At 41.9% G+C, this 18,170-nt stretch overlaps 17 non-coding genes across 17 annotated transcripts; all 17 read right to left on the reverse strand.

Moving 5' to 3' along the window:
* Positions 1-247: 247 nt before the first annotated feature.
* Positions 248-319, reverse strand: trnag-ucc (transfer RNA glycine (anticodon UCC)). The gene has a single exon. It is a non-coding gene; the product is annotated as a tRNA-Gly (tRNA).
* A 597-nt stretch (positions 320-916) lies between these two features.
* On the reverse strand, positions 917-988 carry trnag-ucc (transfer RNA glycine (anticodon UCC)). The gene has a single exon. It is a non-coding gene; the product is annotated as a tRNA-Gly (tRNA).
* A 2,603-nt stretch (positions 989-3,591) lies between these two features.
* trnag-ucc (transfer RNA glycine (anticodon UCC)) lies at positions 3,592-3,663 on the reverse strand. Its single transcript has one exon. It is a non-coding gene; the product is annotated as a tRNA-Gly (tRNA).
* Positions 3,664-4,260: 597 nt separating this feature from the next.
* Positions 4,261-4,332, reverse strand: trnag-ucc (transfer RNA glycine (anticodon UCC)). Its single transcript has one exon. It is a non-coding gene; the product is annotated as a tRNA-Gly (tRNA).
* Positions 4,333-4,920: 588 nt separating this feature from the next.
* Positions 4,921-4,992, reverse strand: trnag-ucc (transfer RNA glycine (anticodon UCC)). Its single transcript has one exon. It is a non-coding gene; the product is annotated as a tRNA-Gly (tRNA).
* A 1,237-nt stretch (positions 4,993-6,229) lies between these two features.
* Positions 6,230-6,301, reverse strand: trnag-ucc (transfer RNA glycine (anticodon UCC)). Its single transcript has one exon. It is a non-coding gene; the product is annotated as a tRNA-Gly (tRNA).
* Positions 6,302-7,538: 1,237 nt separating this feature from the next.
* trnag-ucc (transfer RNA glycine (anticodon UCC)) lies at positions 7,539-7,610 on the reverse strand. Its single transcript has one exon. It is a non-coding gene; the product is annotated as a tRNA-Gly (tRNA).
* Positions 7,611-8,847: 1,237 nt separating this feature from the next.
* On the reverse strand, positions 8,848-8,919 carry trnag-ucc (transfer RNA glycine (anticodon UCC)). Its single transcript has one exon. It is a non-coding gene; the product is annotated as a tRNA-Gly (tRNA).
* A 586-nt stretch (positions 8,920-9,505) lies between these two features.
* trnag-ucc (transfer RNA glycine (anticodon UCC)) lies at positions 9,506-9,577 on the reverse strand. The gene has a single exon. It is a non-coding gene; the product is annotated as a tRNA-Gly (tRNA).
* Positions 9,578-10,165: 588 nt separating this feature from the next.
* Positions 10,166-10,237, reverse strand: trnag-ucc (transfer RNA glycine (anticodon UCC)). Its single transcript has one exon. It is a non-coding gene; the product is annotated as a tRNA-Gly (tRNA).
* Positions 10,238-11,481: 1,244 nt separating this feature from the next.
* trnag-ucc (transfer RNA glycine (anticodon UCC)) lies at positions 11,482-11,553 on the reverse strand. The gene has a single exon. It is a non-coding gene; the product is annotated as a tRNA-Gly (tRNA).
* A 1,926-nt stretch (positions 11,554-13,479) lies between these two features.
* trnaa-ugc (transfer RNA alanine (anticodon UGC)) lies at positions 13,480-13,551 on the reverse strand. The gene has a single exon. It is a non-coding gene; the product is annotated as a tRNA-Ala (tRNA).
* A 594-nt stretch (positions 13,552-14,145) lies between these two features.
* trnag-ucc (transfer RNA glycine (anticodon UCC)) lies at positions 14,146-14,217 on the reverse strand. The gene has a single exon. It is a non-coding gene; the product is annotated as a tRNA-Gly (tRNA).
* A 597-nt stretch (positions 14,218-14,814) lies between these two features.
* On the reverse strand, positions 14,815-14,886 carry trnag-ucc (transfer RNA glycine (anticodon UCC)). The gene has a single exon. It is a non-coding gene; the product is annotated as a tRNA-Gly (tRNA).
* A 588-nt stretch (positions 14,887-15,474) lies between these two features.
* On the reverse strand, positions 15,475-15,546 carry trnag-ucc (transfer RNA glycine (anticodon UCC)). Its single transcript has one exon. It is a non-coding gene; the product is annotated as a tRNA-Gly (tRNA).
* A 1,237-nt stretch (positions 15,547-16,783) lies between these two features.
* trnag-ucc (transfer RNA glycine (anticodon UCC)) lies at positions 16,784-16,855 on the reverse strand. Its single transcript has one exon. It is a non-coding gene; the product is annotated as a tRNA-Gly (tRNA).
* A 1,237-nt stretch (positions 16,856-18,092) lies between these two features.
* Positions 18,093-18,164, reverse strand: trnag-ucc (transfer RNA glycine (anticodon UCC)). Its single transcript has one exon. It is a non-coding gene; the product is annotated as a tRNA-Gly (tRNA).
* Between the last annotated feature and the right edge of the window lie 6 nt (positions 18,165-18,170).

Raw genomic sequence — 18,170 nt, forward strand, 5'->3', positions numbered from 1 at the left:
TGCTTGACTTGCAGGGCCTGAGCCCAGCTGCAACATTGACGTCTATGGTGATTGACAGTTCATACTATGAATTCAGGTAGCACTGTCGCCAGTACATTATGACACATTGATGACACGTCGACTTTGCATTGCAAGCATTCAAACATGACCCTTTGAAAACAGGTTGCTCAACAAAATCCATGAGCTGCTGCTGGAAGAACTGCTTGCAACCAGAGGTTCATTTCATCCTCAAGTATAAATTGACAAATGTGATGGCTGGGAATCGAACCCAGGTCAACTGCTTGGAAGGCAACCATGCTTACCACTGCACCACCATCACACAGCTGAAAACAGCCTTTGATAAACCGCACAGTAATCCTGCAGCTTTTTCTGAAGCCGTTTTTGTTCCTTCTGATGCAACTCGACAGATTTGATGAAAGGTAATATCACATGTAATGCAAGATAGACAGATAAAAGAAGGCATCGAAGGAACCAGCTAAAAATTGCAATATTTTGCTCACAATTAAATGAATTCCAGATTCACACAATGTATGTCAAGTGTCAACTGGGTATTCTTCAACATTCTTCCCATTTTGTCTGCCTCTGCCCTCTCAGGGAGCAAATCCCCAGAATTTAACTGGAAATGACTCACTGATGTTGTTGAGTAATTTGAAATACTGCTGCTTGACTTGCAGGGCCTGAGCCCAGCTGCAACATTGACGTCTATGGTGATTGACAGCTCATACTGTGAGTTCAGGTAGCACTGTCGCCAGTACATTATGACAGATTGATGACACGTAGACTTTGCATTGCAAGCATTCAAACATGACCCTTTGAAAACAGGTTGCTCAACAAAATCCATGAGATGCTGCTGTAAGAACTGCTTGCAACCAGAGTCATCAGAGGTTCATTTCATCCTCAAGTATAAATTGACAAATGTGATGGCTGGGAATCAATCCCAGGTCAACTGCTTGGAAGGCAACCATGCTTACCACTGCACCACCATCACACAGCTGAAAACAACCTTTGATAAACCGCAGAGTAATCCTTCAGCTTCTCCTGAAGCCGTTTTTGTTCCTTCTGATGCAATTCGACAGATTTGATGAAAGGTAACATCACATGGAATGCAAGATAGACAAATAAAAGAAAGCATCGAAGGAACCAGCTAAAAATTGCAATATTTTGCTCACAATTAAATGAATTCCAGATTCACACAATGTATGTCAAGTGTCAACTGGGTATTCTTCAACATTCTTTCCATTTTGTCTGCCTCTGCCCTCTCAGGGAGCAATTCCCCAGAATTTAACTGGAAATGACTCACTGATGTTGTCAAAGAATTTGAAACACTGCTGCTTGACTTGCAGGGCCTGAGCCCAGCTGCAACATTGACGTCTATGGTGATTGACAGTTCATACGATGAATTCAGGTAGCACTGTCGCCAGTACATTATGACAGATTGATGACACGTAGACTTTGCATTGCAAGCATTCAAACATGACCCTTTGAAAACAGGTTGCTCAACAAAATCCATGAGATGCTGCTGTAAGAACTGCTTGCAACCAGAGTCATCAGAGGTTCATTTCATCCTAAAGTAGAAATTGACAAATGTGATGGCTGGGAATCACACCCAGGTCAACTGCTTGGAATGCAACCATGCTTACCACTGCACCACCATCACACAGCTGAAAACAAACTTTGATAAACCGCACAGTAATTCTGCAGCTTTTTCAGAAGCCGTTTTTGTTCCTTCTGATGCAATTCGACAGATTTGATGAAAGGTAACATCACATGAAATGCAAGATAGACAGATAAAAGAAAGCATCGAAGGAACCAGCTAAAAATTGCAATATTTTGCTCACAATTAAATCAATTCCAGATTCACACAATGTATGTCAAGTGTCAACTGGGTATTCCTTCAACATTCTTCCCATTTTGTCTGCCTCTGCCCTCTCAGGGAGCAAATCCCCAGAATTTAATTGGAAATGACTCACTGATGTTGTTAAAGAATTTGAAACACTGCTACTTGACTTGCAGCACCTGAGCCCAGCTCCGACATTGATGTCTTTGGTGATTGACAGCTCATAGTATGAATTCGGGTTGCACTGTAGCCAGTACATTATGACAGATTGATGACACGTAGACTTTGCATTGCAAGCATTCAAACTTGACCCTTTGAAAACAGGTTACTCAACAAAATCCTTGAGAAGCTGCTGGAAGAAGTGATTGCAATCAGAGTCATCAGAGGCTCATTTCATCCTCAAGTAAAAATTGACAAATGTGATGGCTGGGAATCGAACACACGTCAATTACTTGGAAGATAACCATGCTTACCACTGCACCACCATCACACAAGTGAAAACAAACGTTGCTAAACCGCACAGTAAATCTGCAGCTTTTTCTGAAGCCGTTTTTGTTCCTTCTGATGCAATTCGACAGATTTGATGAAATGTCACAACACATGTAATGCAAGATAGACAGATAAAAGAAAGCATCGAAGGAACCAGCTAAAAATTGCAATATTTTGCTCACAATTAAATAAATTACAGATTCACACAATGTATGTCAAGTGTCAACTGGGTATTCCTTCAACATTCTTCCCATTTTGTCTGCCTCTGCCCTCTCAGGGAGCAAGTCCCCAGAATTTAACTGGAAATGACTCACTGATGTTGTTAAAGAAATTGAAATACTGCTGCTTGACTTGCAGGGCCTGAACCCCGCTCCGACATTGATGTCTTTGGTGATTGACAGCTCATAGTATGAATTCGGGTTGCACTGTAGCCAGTACATTATGACAGATTGATGACACGTAGACTTTGCATTGTAAGCATTCATACATGACCCTTTGAAAACAGGTTACTCAATAAAATCCATGAGATGCTGCTGTAAGAACTGCTTGCAACCAGAGTCATCAGAGGCTCACTTCATCCTAATGTGGAAATTGACAAATGTGATGGGAGGGAATCGAACCCAGATCAATTGCTTGGAAGACAACCATGATTACCACTGCACCACCATCAAACAACTGAATGCAAGCTTTGATAAACCGCACAGTAATCCTGCAGCTTTTTTTGAAGCCGTTTTTGTTCCTTCTGATGCAACTCGACAGATTTGATGAAAGGTAACATCACATGTAATGCAAGATAGACAGATAAAAGAAGGCATCTAAGGAACCAGCTAAAAATTGCAATATTTTGCTCACAATTAAATGAATTCCAGATTCACACAATGTATGTCAAGTGTCAACTGGGTATTCTTCAACATTCTTTCCATTTTGTCTGCCTCTGCCCTCTCAGGGAGCAATTCCCCAGAATTTAACTGGAAATGACTCACTGATGTTGTCAAAGAATTTGAAACACTGCTGCTTGACTTGCAGGGCCTGAGCCCAGCTGCAACATTGACGTCTATGGTGATTGACAGTACATACTATGAATTCAGGTCGCACTGTCGCCAGTACATTATGACACATTGATGACACGTCGACTTTGCATTGCAAGCATTCAAACATGACCCTTTGAAAACAGGTTGCTCAACAAAATCCATGAGCTGCTGCTGCTGCTGGAAGAACTGCTTGCAACCAGAGGTTCATTTCATCCTCAAGTATAAATTGACAAATGTGATGGCTGGGAATCAAACCCAGGTCAACTGCTTGGAAGGCAACCATGCTTACCACTGCACCACCATCACACAGCTGAAAACAGCCTTTGATAAACCGCACAGTAATCCTGCAGCTTTTTCTGAAGCCGTTTTTGTTCCTTCTGATGCAACTCGACAGATTTGATGAAAGGTAATATCACATGTAATGCAAGATAGACAGATAAAAGAAGGCATCGAAGGAACCAGCTAAAAATTGCAATATTTTGCTCACAATTAAATGAATTCCAGATTCACACAATGTATGTCAAGTGTCAACTGGGTATTCTTCAACATTCTTCCCATTTTGTCTGCCTCTGCCCTCTCAGGGAGCAAATCCCCAGAATTTAACTGGAAATGACTCACTGATGTTGTTGAGGAATTTGAAATACTGCTGCTTGACTTGCAGGGCCTGAGCCCAGCTGCAACATTGACATCTATGGTGATTGACAGCTCATACTGTGAGTTCAGGTAGCACTGTCGCCAGTACATTATGACAGATTGATGACACGTAGACTTTGCATTGCAAGCATTCAAACATGACCCTTTGAAAACAGGTTGCTCAACAAAATCCATGAGATGCTGCTGTAAGAACTGCTTGCAACCAGAGTCATCAGAGGTTCATTTCATTCTCAAGTAGAAATTGACAAATGTGATGGCTGGGAATCGAACCCAGGTCAACTGCTTGGAAGGCAACCATGCTTACCACTGCACCACCATCACACAGCTGAAAACAACTTTTGATAAACCGCACAGTAATCCTGCAGCTTTTTCTGAAGCCGTTTTTGTTCCTTCTGATGCAACTCGACAGATTTGATGAAAGGTAACATCACATGTAATGCAAGATAGACAGATAAAAGAAGGCATCTAAGGAACCAGCTAAAAATTGCAATATTTTGCTCACAATTAAATGAATTCCAGATTCACACAATGTATGTCAAGTGTCAACTGGGTATTCTTCAACATTCTTTCCATTTTGTCTGCCTCTGCCCTCTCAGGGAGCAATTCCCCAGAATTTAACTGGAAATGACTCACTGATGTTGTCAAAGAATTTGAAACACTGCTGCTTCACTTGCAGGGCCTGAGCCCAGCTGCAACATTGACATCTATGGTGATTGACAGTTCATACTATGAATTCAGGTAGCACTGTCGCCAGTACATTATGACACATTGATGACACGTCGACTTTGGATTGCAAGCATTCAAACATGACCCTTTGAAAACAGGTTGCTCAACAAAATCCATGAGCTGCTGCTGGAAGAACTGCTTGCAACCAGAGGTTCATTTCATCCTCAAGTATAAATTGACAAATGTGATGGCTGGGAATCGAACCCAGGTCAACTGCTTGGAAGGCAACCATGCTTACCACTGCACCACCATCACACAGCTGAAAACAACCTTTGATAAACCGCACAGTAATCCTGCAGCTTTTTCTGAAGCCGTTTTTGTTCCTTCTGATGCAACTCGGCAGATTTGATGAAAGGTAACATCACATGTAATGCAAGATAGACAGATAAAAGAAGGCATCTAAGGAACCAGCTAAAAATTGCAATATTTTGCTCACAATTAAATGAATTCCAGATTCACACAATGTATGTCAAGTGTCAACTGGGTATTCTTCAACATTCTTTCCATTTTGTCTGCCTCTGCCCTCTCAGGGAGCAAATCCCCAGAATTTAACTGGAAGTGACTCACTGATGTTGTTGAGGAATTTGAAATACTGCTGCTTGACTTGCAGGGCCTGAGCCCAGCTGCAACATTGACGTCTATGGTGATTGACAGCTCATCCTATGAGTTCAGGTAGCACTGTCGCCAGTACATTATGACACATTGATTTTGCATTGCAAGCATTCAAACATGACCCTTTGAAAACAGGTTGCTCAACAAAATCCATGAGCTGCGGCTGTAAGAACTGCTTGCAACCAGAGGTTCATTTCATTCTCAAGTAGAAATTGACAAATGCGATTGCTGGGAATCGAACACAGGTCAACTGCTTGGAAGGCAACCATGCTTACCACTGCACCACCATCACACAGCTAAAAACAACCTTTGATAAACCGCACAGTAATCCTGCAGCTTTTTCTGAAGCCGTTTTTGTTGCTTCTGATGCAACTCGACAGATTTGATGAAAGGTAACATCACATGTAATGCAAGATAGACAGATAAAAGAAGGCATCTAAGGAACCAGCTAAAAATTGCAATATTTTGCTCACAATTAAATGAATTCCAGATTCACACAATGTATGTCAAGTGTCAACTGGGTATTCTTCAACATTCTTTCCATTTTGTCTGCCTCTGCCCTCTCAGGGAGCAATTCCCCAGAATTTAACTGGAAATGACTCACTGATGTTGTCAAAGAATTTGAAACACTGCTGCTTCACTTGCAGGGCCTGAGCCCAGCTGCAACATTGACATCTATGGTGATTGACAGTTCATACTATGAATTCAGGTAGCACTGTCGCCAGTACATTATGACACATTGATGACACGTCGACTTTGGATTGCAAGCATTCAAACATGACCCTTTGAAAACAGGTTGCTCAACAAAATCCATGAGCTGCTGCTGGAAGAACTGCTTGCAACCAGAGGTTCATTTCATCCTCAAGTATAAATTGACAAATGTGATGGCTGGGAATCGAACCCAGGTCAACTGCTTGGAAGGCAACCATGCTTACCACTGCACCACCATCACACAGCTGAAAACAACCTTTGATAAACCGCACAGTAATCCTGCAGCTTTTTCTGAAGCCGTTTTTGTTCCTTCTGATGCAACTCGGCAGATTTGATGAAAGGTAACATCACATGTAATGCAAGATAGACAGATAAAAGAAGGCATCTAAGGAACCAGCTAAAAATTGCAATATTTTGCTCACAATTAAATGAATTCCAGATTCACACAATGTATGTCAAGTGTCAACTGGGTATTCTTCAACATTCTTTCCATTTTGTCTGCCTCTGCCCTCTCAGGGAGCAAATCCCCAGAATTTAACTGGAAGTGACTCACTGATGTTGTTGAGGAATTTGAAATACTGCTGCTTGACTTGCAGGGCCTGAGCCCAGCTGCAACATTGACGTCTATGGTGATTGACAGCTCATCCTATGAGTTCAGGTAGCACTGTCGCCAGTACATTATGACACATTGATTTTGCATTGCAAGCATTCAAACATGACCCTTTGAAAACAGGTTGCTCAACAAAATCCATGAGCTGCGGCTGTAAGAACTGCTTGCAACCAGAGGTTCATTTCATTCTCAAGTAGAAATTGACAAATGCGATTGCTGGGAATCGAACACAGGTCAACTTCTTGGAAGGCAACCATGCTTACCACTGCACCACCATCACACAGCTAAAAACAACCTTTGATAAACCGCACAGTAATCCTGCAGCTTTTTCTGAAGCCGTTTTTGTTGCTTCTGATGCAACTCGACAGATTTGATGAAAGGTAACATCACATGTAATGCAAGATAGACAGATAAAAGAAGGCATCTAAGGAACCAGCTAAAAATTGCAATATTTTGCTCACAATTAAATGAATTCCAGATTCACACAATGTATGTCAAGTGTCAACTGGGTATTCTTCAACATTCTTTCCATTTTGTCTGCCTCTGCCCTCTCAGGGAGCAATTCCCCAGAATTTAACTGGAAATGACTCACTGATGTTGTCAAAGAATTTGAAACACTGCTGCTTCACTTGCAGGGCTTGAGCCCAGCTGCAACATTGACATCTATGGTGATTGACAGTACATACTATGAATTCAGGTAGCACTGTCGCCAGTACATTATGACACATTGATGACACGTCGACTTTGGATTGCAAGCATTCAAACATGACCCTTTGAAAACAGGTTGCTCAACAAAATCCATGAGCTGCTGCTGGAAGAACTGCTTGCAACCAGAGGTTCATTTCATCCTCAAGTATAAATTGACAAATGTGATGGCTGGGAATCGAACCCAGGTCAACTGCTTGGAAGGCAACCATGCTTACCACTGCACCACCATCACACAGCTGAAAACAACCTTTGATAAACCGCACAGTAATCCTGCAGCTTTTTCTGAAGCCGTTTTTGTTCCTTCTGATGCAACTCGGCAGATTTGATGAAAGGTAACATCACATGTAATGCAAGATAGACAGATAAAAGAAGGCATCTAAGGAACCAGCTAAAAATTGCAATATTTTGCTCACAATTAAATGAATTCCAGATTCACACAATGTATGTCAAGTGTCAACTGGGTATTCTTCAACATTCTTTCCATTTTGTCTGCCTCTGCCCTCTCAGGGAGCAAATCCCCAGAATTTAACTGGAAGTGACTCACTGATGTTGTTGAGGAATTTGAAATACTGCTGCTTGACTTGCAGGGCCTGAGCCCAGCTGCAACATTGACGTCTATGGTGATTGACAGCTCATCCTATGAGTTCAGGTAGCACTGTCGCCAGTACATTATGACACATTGATTTTGCATTGCAAGCATTCAAACATGACCCTTTGAAAACAGGTTGCTCAACAAAATCCATGAGCTGCGGCTGTAAGAACTGCTTGCAACCAGAGGTTCATTTCATTCTCAAGTAGAAATTGACAAATGCGATTGCTGGGAATCGAACACAGATCAACTGCTTGGAAGGCAACCATGCTTACCACTGCACCACCATCACACAGCTAAAAACAACCTTTGATAAACCGCACAGTAATCCTGCAGCTTTTTCTGAAGCCGTTTTTGTTGCTTCTGATGCAACTCGACAGATTTGATGAAAGGTAACATCACATGTAATGCAAGATAGACAGATAAAAGAAGGCATCTAAGGAACCAGCTAAAAATTGCAATATTTTGCTCACAATTAAATGAATTCCAGATTCACACAATGTATGTCAAGTGTCAACTGGGTATTCTTCAACATTCTTTCCATTTTGTCTGCCTCTGCCCTCTCAGGGAGCAATTCCCCAGAATTTAACTGGAAATGACTCACTGATGTTGTCAAAGAATTTGAAACACTGCTGCTTCACTTGCAGGGCTTGAGCCCAGCTGCAACATTGACATCTATGGTGATTGACAGTACATACTATGAATTCAGGTAGCACTGTCGCCAGTACATTATGACACATTGATGACACGTCGACTTTGGATTGCAAGCATTCAAACATGACCCTTTGAAAACAGGTTGCTCAACAAAATCCATGAGCTGCTGCTGGAAGAACTGCTTGCAACCAGAGGTTCATTTCATCCTCAAGTATAAATTGACAAATGTGATGGCTGGGAATCGAAACCAGGTCAACTGCTTGGAAGGCAACCATGCTTACCACTGCACCACCATCACACAGCTGAAAACAATCTTTGATAAACCGCACAGTAATCCTGCAGCTTTTTCTGAAGCCGTTTTTGTTCCTTCTGATGCAACTCGGCAGATTTGATGAAAGGTAACATCACATGTAATGCAAGATAGACAGATAAAAGAAGGCATCTAAGGAACCAGCTAAAAATTGCAATATTTTGCTCACAATTAAATGAATTCCAGATTCACACAATGTATGTCAAGTGTCAACTGGGTATTCTTCAACATTCTTTCCATTTTGTCTGCCTCTGCCCTCTCAGGGAGCAAATCCCCAGAATTTAACTGGAAGTGACTCACTGATGTTGTTGAGGAATTTGAAATACTGCTGCTTGACTTGCAGGGCCTGAGCCCAGCTGCAACATTGACGTCTATGGTGATTGACAGCTCATACTCTGAGTTCAGGTAGCACTGTCGCCAGTACATTATGACACATTGATTTTGCATTGCAAGCATTCAAACATGACCCTTTGAAAACAGGTTGCTCAACAAAATCCATGAGCTGTGGCTGTAAGAACTGCTTGCAACCAGAGTCATCAGAGGTTCATTTCATTCTCAAGTAGAAATTGACAAATGCGATGGCTGGGAATCGAACTCAGGTCAACTGCTTGGAAGGCAACCATGCTTACCACTGCACCACCATCACACAGCTGAAAACAACCTTTGATAAACCGCACAGTAATCCTGCAGCTTTTTCTGAAGCCGTTTTTGTTGCTTCTGATGCAACTCGACAGATTTGATGAAAGTTAACATCACATGTAATGGAAGATAGACAGATAAAAGAAAGTATCGAAGGAACCAGCTAAAAATTGCAATATTTAGCTCACAATTAAATGAATTCCAGATTCACACAATGTATGTCAAGTGTCTACTGGGTATTCTTCAACATTCTTCCCATTTTGTCTGCCTCTGCCCTCTCAGGGAGCAATTCCCCAGAATTTAACTGGAAATGACTCACTGATGTTGTTAAAGAATTTGAAACACTGCTGCTTGACTTGCAGGGCCTGAGCCCAGCTGCAACATTGACGTCTAAGGTGATTGACAGTTCATACTATGAATTCAGGTAGCACTGTCGCCAGTACATTATGACACATTGATGACACGTCGACTTTGCATTGCAAGCATTCAAACATGACCCTTTGAAAACAGGTTGCTCAACAAAATCCATGAGCTGCTGCTGGAAGAACTGCTTGCAACCAGAGGTTCATTTCATCCTCAAGTATAAATTGACAAATGTGATGGCTGGGAATCAAACCCAGATCAACTGCTTGGAAGGCAACCATGCTTACCACTGCACCACCATCACACAGCTGAAAACAGCCTTTGATAAACCGCACAGTAATCCTGCAGCTTTTTCTGAAGCCGTTTTTGTTCCTTCTGATGCAACTCGGCAGATTTGATGAAAGGTAACATCACATGTAATGCAAGATAGACAGATAAAAGAAGGCATCTAAGGAACCAGCTAAAAATTGCAATATTTTGCTCACAATTAAATGAATTCCAGATTCACACAATGTATGTCAAGTGTCAACTGGGTATTCTTCAACATTCTTTCCATTTTGTCTGCCTCTGCCCTCTCAGGGAGCAAATCCCCAGAATTTAACTGGAAATGACTCACTGATGTTGTTGAGGAATTTGAAATACTGCTGCTTGACTTGCAGGGCCTGAGCCCAGCTGCAACATTGACGTCTATGGTGATTGACAGCTCATACTATGAGTTCAGGTAGCACTGTCGCCAGTACATTATGACACATTGATTTTGCATTGCAAGCATTCAAACATGACCCTTTGAAAACAGGTTGCTCAACAAAATCCATGAGCTGCGGCTGTAAGAACTGCTTGCAACCAGAGTCATCAGAGGTTCATTTCATTCTCAAGTAGAAATTGACAAATGCGATGGCTGGGAATCGAACGCAGGTCAACTGCTTGGAAGGCAACCATGCTTACCACTGCACCACCATCACACAGCTGAAAACAACCTTTGATAAACCGCACAGTAATCCTGCAGCTTTTTCTGAAGCCGTTTTTGTTGCTTCTGATGCAACTCGACAGATTTGATGAAAGTTAACATCACATGTACTGGAAGATAGACAGATAAAAGAAAGTATCGAAGGAACCAGCTAAAAATTGCAATATTTAGCTCACAATTAAATGAATTCCAGATTCACACAATGTATGTCAAGTGCCAACTGGGTATTCTTCAACATTCTTCCCATTTTGTCTGCCTCTGCCCTCTCAGGGAGCAATTCCCCAGAATTTAACTGGAAATGACTCACTGATGTTGTCAAAGAATTTGAAACACTGCTGCTTGACTTGCAGGGCCTGAGCCCAGCTGCAACATTGACGTCTATGGTGATTGACAGCTCATACTATGAGTTCAGGTAGCACTGTCGCCAGTACATTATGACACATTGATTTTGCATTGCAAGCATTCAAACATGACCCTTTGAAAACAGGTTGCTCAACAAAATCCATGAGCTGCGGCTGTAAGAACTGCTTGCAACCAGAGTCATCAGAGGTTCATTTCATCCTCAAGTATAAATTGACAAATGTGATGGCTGGGAATCAATCCCAGGTCAACTGCTTGGAAGGCAACCATGCTTACCACTGCACCACCATCACACAGCTGAAAACAACCTTTGATAAACCGCAGAGTAATCCTTCAGCTTCTCCTGAAGCCGTTTTTGTTCCTTCTGATGCAATTCGACAGATTTGATGAAAGGTAACATCACATGGAATGCAAGATAGACAAATAAAAGAAAGCATCGAAGGAACCAGCTAAAAATTGCAATATTTTGCTCACAATTAAATGAATTCCAGATTCACACAATGTATGTCAAGTGTCAACTGGGTATTCTTCAACATTCTTCTCATTTTGTCTGCCTCTGCCCTCTCAGGGAGCAATTTCCCAGAATTTCACTGGAAATGACTCACTGATGTTGTTAAAGAATTTGAAACACTGCTGCTTGACTTGCAGGGCCTGAGTTTAGTTGTAACATTGATTTCTATGGTGATTGACAGTTCATACTATGAATTCAGGTAGCACTGTCGCCAGTACATTATGACACATTGATGACACGTCGACTATGCATTGCAAACATTCAAACATGACCCTTTGAAAGCAGGTTGCTCAACAAAATCCATGAGCTGCGGCTGGAAGAAGTGCTTGCAACCAGAGTCATCAGAGGTTCATTTCATTCTCAAGTAGAAATTGACAAATGTGATGGTGGGCAACCGAACCCAGGTCAATTGCTTGGAAGGCAACCATGCTTACCACTGCACCACCATCACACAGCTGAAAACAACCTTTGATAAACCGCACAGTAATCCTGCAGCTTTTTCTGAAGCCGTTTTTGTTCCTTCTGATGCAACTCGACAGATTTGATGAAAGGTAACATCACATGTAATGCAAGATAGACAGATAAAAGAAGGCATCGAAGGAACCAGCTAAAAATTGCAATATTTTGCTCACAATTAAATGAATTCCAGATTCACACAATGTATGTCAAGTGTCAACTGGGTATTCTTCAACATTCTTCCCATTTTGTCTGCCTCTGCCCTCTCAGGGAGCAAATCCCCAGAATTTAACTGGAAATGACTCACTGATGTTGTTGAGGAATTTGAAATACTGCTGCTTGACTTGCAGGGCCTGAGCCCAGCTGCAACATTGACGTCTATGGTGATTGACAGCTCATACTATGAATTCAGGTAGCACTGTCGCCAGTACATTATGACACATTGATGACACGTCGACTTTGCATTGCAAGCATTCAAACATGACCCTTTGAAAACAGGTTGCTCAACAAAATCCATGAGCTGCTGCTGGAAGAACTGCTTGCAACCAGAGTCATCAGAGGTCCATTTCATCCACAAGTAGAAATTTACAAGTGTGATGGCTGGGAATCGAACCCATGTCAACTGCTTGGAAAGCAACCATGCTTACCACTGCACCACCATCAAACAACTGAAAGCAAGATTTGATGAACCGCACAGTAATCCTGCAGCTTTTCCTGAAGCTGTTTTTGTTCCTTCTGATGCAACTCGACAGATTTAATGAAAGGTAACATCACATGTAATGCAAGATGGACAGATAAAAGAAAGCATCGAAGGAACCAGCTAAAAATTGCAATATTTTGCTCACAATTAAATGAATTCCAGATTCACACAATGTATGTCAAGTGTCAACTGGGTATTCTTCAACATTCCTCCCATTTTGTCTGACTCTGCCCTCTCAGGGAGCAATTCCCCAGAATTTAACTGGAAATGACTCACTGATGTTGTTAAAGAATTTGAAACACTGCTGCTTGACTTGCAGGGCCTGAGCCCAGCTGCAACATTGACGTCTATGGTGATTGACAGCTCATACAATGAATTCAGGTAGCACTGTCGCCAATACATTATGACACATTGATGACACATAGACTTTGCATTGCAAGCATTCGTATGTGACCCTTTGAAAACAGGTTGCTCAACAAAATTCTTGATTTGCTGCTGAAAGAACTGTTTGCAACCACAGGTTCATTTTATCCTCAAGTAGAAATTGACAAATGTGATGGCTGGGAATCGAACCCAGGTGAACTGCTTGCAAGGCAACCATGCTTACCACTGCACCACCATCAAACAACTGAAAACAAAATTTGATAAACCGCAGAGTAATCCTGAAGCTTTTTCTGAAGCCGTTTTTGTTCCTTCTGATGCAACTCGACAGATTTGATGAAAGGTAACATCACATGTAATGCAAGATAGACAGATAAAAGAAAGCATCGAAGGAACCAGCTAAAAATTGCAATATTATGCTCACAATTAAATGAATTCCAGATTCACACAATGTATGTCAAGTGTCAACTGGGTATTCTTCAACATTCTTTCCATTTTGTCTGCCTCTGCCCTCTCAGGGAGCAATTCCCCAGAATTTAACTGGAAATGACTCACTGATGTTGTCAAAGAATTTGAAACACTGCTGCTTGACTTGCAGGGCCTGAGCCCAGCTGCAACATTGACGTCTATGGTGATTGACAGTACATACTATGAATTCAGGTCGCACTGTCGCCAGTACATTATGACACATTGATGACACGTCGACTTTGCATTGCAAGCATTCAAACATGACCCTTTGAAAACAGGTTGCTCAACAAAATCCATGAGCTGCTGCTGCTGCTGGAAGAACTGCTTGCAACCAGAGGTTCATTTCATCCTCAAGTATAAATTGACAAATGTGATGGCTGGGAATCAAACCCAGGTCAACTGCTTGGAAGGCAACCATGCTTACCACTGCACCACCATCACACAGCTGAAAACAGCCTTTGATAAACCGCACAGTAATCCTGCAGCTTTTTCTGAAGCCGTTTTTGTTCCTTCTGATGCAACTCGACAGATTTGATGAAAGGTAATATCACATGTAATGCAAGATAGACAGATAAAAGAAGGCATCGAAGGAACCAGCTAAAAATTGCAATATTTTGCTCACAATTAAATGAATTCCAGATTCACACAATGTATGTCAAGTGTCAACTGGGTATTCTTCAACATTCTTCCCATTTTGTCTGCCTCTGCCCTCTCAGGGAGCAAATCCCCAGAATTTAACTGGAAATGACTCACTGATGTTGTTGAGGAATTTGAAATACTGCTGCTTGACTTGCAGGGCCTGAGCCCAGCTGCAACATTGACATCTATGGTGATTGACAGCTCATACTGTGAGTTCAGGTAGCACTGTCGCCAGTACATTATGACAGATTGATGACACGTAGACTTTGCATTGCAAGCATTCAAACATGACCCTTTGAAAACAGGTTGCTCAACAAAATCCATGAGATGCTGCTGTAAGAACTGCTTGCAACCAGAGTCATCAGAGGTTCATTTCATTCTCAAGTAGAAATTGACAAATGTGATGGCTGGGAATCGAACCCAGGTCAACTGCTTGGAAGGCAACCATGCTTACCACTGCACCACCATCACACAGCTGAAAACAACTTTTGATAAACCGCACAGTAATCCTGCAGCTTTTTCTGAAGCCGTTTTTGTTCCTTCTGATGCAACTCGACAGATTTGATGAAAGGTAACATCACATGTAATGCAAGATAGACAGATAAAAGAAGGCATCTAAGGAACCAGCTAAAAATTGCAATATTTTGCTCACAATTAAATGAATTCCAGATTCACACAATGTATGTCAAGTGTCAACTGGGTATTCTTCAACATTCTTTCCATTTTGTCTGCCTCTGCCCTCTCAGGGAGCAATTCCCCAGAATTTAACTGGAAATGACTCACTGATGTTGTCAAAGAATTTGAAACACTGCTGCTTCACTTGCAGGGCCTGAGCCCAGCTGCAACATTGACATCTATGGTGATTGACAGTTCATACTATGAATTCAGGTAGCACTGTCGCCAGTACATTATGACACATTGATGACACGTCGACTTTGGATTGCAAGCATTCAAACATGACCCTTTGAAAACAGGTTGCTCAACAAAATCCATGAGCTGCTGTTGGAAGAACTGCTTGCAACCAGAGGTTCATTTCATCCTCAAGTATAAATTGACAAATGTGATGGCTGGGAATCGAACCCAGGTCAACTGCTTGGAAGGCAACCATGCTTACCACTGCACCACCATCACACAGCTGAAAACAACCTTTGATAAACCGCACAGTAATCCTGCAGCTTTTTCTGAAGCCGTTTTTGTTCCTTCTGATGCAACTCGGCAGATTTGATGAAAGGTAACATCACATGTAATGCAAGATAGACAGATAAAAGAAGGCATCTAAGGAACCAGCTAAAAATTGCAATATTTTGCTCACAATTAAATGAATTCCAGATTCACACAATGTATGTCAAGTGTCAACTGGGTATTCTTCAACATTCTTTCCATTTTGTCTGCCTCTGCCCTCTCAGGGAGCAAATCCCCAGAATTTAACTGGAAGTGACTCACTGATGTTGTTGAGGAATTTGAAATACTGCTGCTTGACTTGCAGGGCCTGAGCCCAGCTGCAACATTGACGTCTATGGTGATTGACAGCTCATCCTATGAGTTCAGGTAGCACTGTCGCCAGTACATTATGACACATTGATTTTGCATTGCAAGCATTCAAACATGACCCTTTGAAAACAGGTTGCTCAACAAAATCCATGAGCTGCGGCTGTAAGAACTGCTTGCAACCAGAGGTTCATTTCATTCTCAAGTAGAAATTGACAAATGCGATTGCTGGGAATCGAACACAGGTCAACTGCTTGGAAGGCAACCATGCTTACCACTGCACCACCATCACACAGCTAAAAACAACCTTTGATAAACCGCACAGTAATCCTGCAGCTTTTTCTGAAGCCGTTTTTGTTGCTTCTGATGCAACTCGACAGATTTGATGAAAGGTAACATCACATGTAATGCAAGATAGACAGATAAAAGAAGGCATCTAAGGAACCAGCTAAAAATTGCAATATTTTGCTCACAATTAAATGAATTCCAGATTCACACAATGTATGTCAAGTGTCAACTGGGTATTCTTCAACATTCTTTCCATTTTGTCTGCCTCTGCCCTCTCAGGGAGCAATTCCCCAGAATTTAACTGGAAATGACTCACTGATGTTGTCAAAGAATTTGAAACACTGCTGCTTCACTTGCAGGGCCTGAGCCCAGCTGCAACATTGACATCTATGGTGATTGACAGTTCATACTATGAATTCAGGTAGCACTGTCGCCAGTACATTATGACACATTGATGACACGTCGACTTTGGATTGCAAGCATTCAAACATGACCCTTTGAAAACAGGTTGCTCAACAAAATCCATGAGCTGCTGCTGGAAGAACTGCTTGCAACCAGAGGTTCATTTCATCCTCAAGTATAAATTGACAAATGTGATGGCTGGGAATCGAACCCAGGTCAACTGCTTGGAAGGCAACCATGCTTACCACTGCACCACCATCACACAGCTGAAAACAACCTTTGATAAACCGCACAGTAATCCTGCAGCTTTTTCTGAAGCCGTTTTTGTTCCTTCTGATGCAACTCGGCAGATTTGATGAAAGGTAACATCACATGTAATGCAAGATAGACAGATAAAAGAAGGCATCTAAGGAACCAGCTAAAAATTGCAATATTTTGCTCACAATTAAATGAATTCCAGATTCACACAATGTATGTCAAGTGTCAACTGGGTATTCTTCAACATTCTTTCCATTTTGTCTGCCTCTGCCCTCTCAGGGAGCAAATCCCCAGAATTTAACTGGAAGTGACTCACTGATGTTGTTGAGGAATTTGAAATACTGCTGCTTGACTTGCAGGGCCTGAGCCCAGCTGCAACATTGACGTCTATGGTGATTGACAGCTCATCCTATGAGTTCAGGTAGCACTGTCGCCAGTACATTATGACACATTGATTTTGCATTGCAAGCATTCAAACATGACCCTTTGAAAACAGGTTGCTCAACAAAATCCATGAGCTGCGGCTGTAAGAACTGCTTGCAACCAGAGGTTCATTTCATTCTCAAGTAGAAATTGACAAATGCGATTGCTGGGAATCGAACACAGGTCAACTGCTTGGAAGGCAACCATGCTTACCACTGCACCACCATCACACAGCTAAAAACAACCTTTGATAAACCGCACAGTAATCCTGCAGCTTTTTCTGAAGCCGTTTTTGTTGCTTCTGATGCAACTCGACAGATTTGATGAAAGGTAACATCACATGTAATGCAAGATAGACAGATAAAAGAAGGCATCTAAGGAACCAGCTAAAAATTGCAATATTTTGCTCACAATTAAATGAATTCCAGATTCACACAATGTATGTCAAGTGTCAACTGGGTATTCTTCAACATTCTTTCCATTTTGTCTGCCTCTGCCCTCTCAGGGAGCAATTCCCCAGAATTTAACTGGAAATGACTCACTGATGTTGTCAAAGAATTTGAAACACTGCTGCTTCACTTGCAGGGCTTGAGCCCAGCTGCAACATTGACATCTATGGTGATTGACAGTACATACTATGAATTCAGGTAGCACTGTCGCCAGTACATTATGACACATTGATGACACGTCGACTTTGGATTGCAAGCATTCAAACATGACCCTTTGAAAACAGGTTGCTCAACAAAATCCATGAGCTGCTGCTGGAAGAACTGCTTGCAACCAGAGGTTCATTTCATCCTCAAGTATAAATTGACAAATGTGATGGCTGGGAATCGAACCCAGGTCAACTGCTTGGAAGGCAACCATGCTTACCACTGCACCACCATCACACAGCT

The sequence above is a fragment of the Pristiophorus japonicus genome, chromosome 19 (genome assembly GCF_044704955.1).
Source record: "Pristiophorus japonicus isolate sPriJap1 chromosome 19, sPriJap1.hap1, whole genome shotgun sequence".
Taxonomy (NCBI): domain Eukaryota; kingdom Metazoa; phylum Chordata; class Chondrichthyes; family Pristiophoridae; genus Pristiophorus; species Pristiophorus japonicus.